The sequence below is a fragment of the Morone saxatilis genome, unplaced genomic scaffold (genome assembly GCF_004916995.1).
Source record: "Morone saxatilis isolate NCDOM2014 unplaced genomic scaffold, NCSU_SB_2.0 Contig12, whole genome shotgun sequence".
Taxonomy (NCBI): domain Eukaryota; kingdom Metazoa; phylum Chordata; class Actinopteri; family Moronidae; genus Morone; species Morone saxatilis.
In genome coordinates this window covers 1,486,078-1,486,456 of record NW_023339674.1, presented here as the reverse complement: position 1 = coordinate 1,486,456, position 379 = coordinate 1,486,078, and positions in this window count along the sequence as shown.

Here is a 379-nt window from a genome sequence, read left to right as displayed (position 1 = left end):
CTGCAGGAGCTGAGGACACAGCAACAAAACACTGCAGAGAAAGTTTCCACTGAACTCCTGCCACTTTAATCACATCCTCAGCCTGTGAATCTGAAGGGACACACGACCGTGAATGTGTGTGTTTATGAGTGCAGAAAGAAGCCAAAGGACAGAAGAATGAGAGAATAAAAGGAAGGAAATCCCCTCATTTTCTTCTAATCTGTGTTTCTGTTCTGTGTGGAGGCCTGTTGGAGGTGTGTAACAGAGCAACAACCAAGTGTGTGTTGAAGTTGGTTGGCACCTACCTCCAGTTGTTTGGAGTTTCTCTGTTTCGTCTTAGTCTTCTTCACCTTCTGCAAACGCTCAGAGGAAGAGGAATGCTGTCACACACACACACACA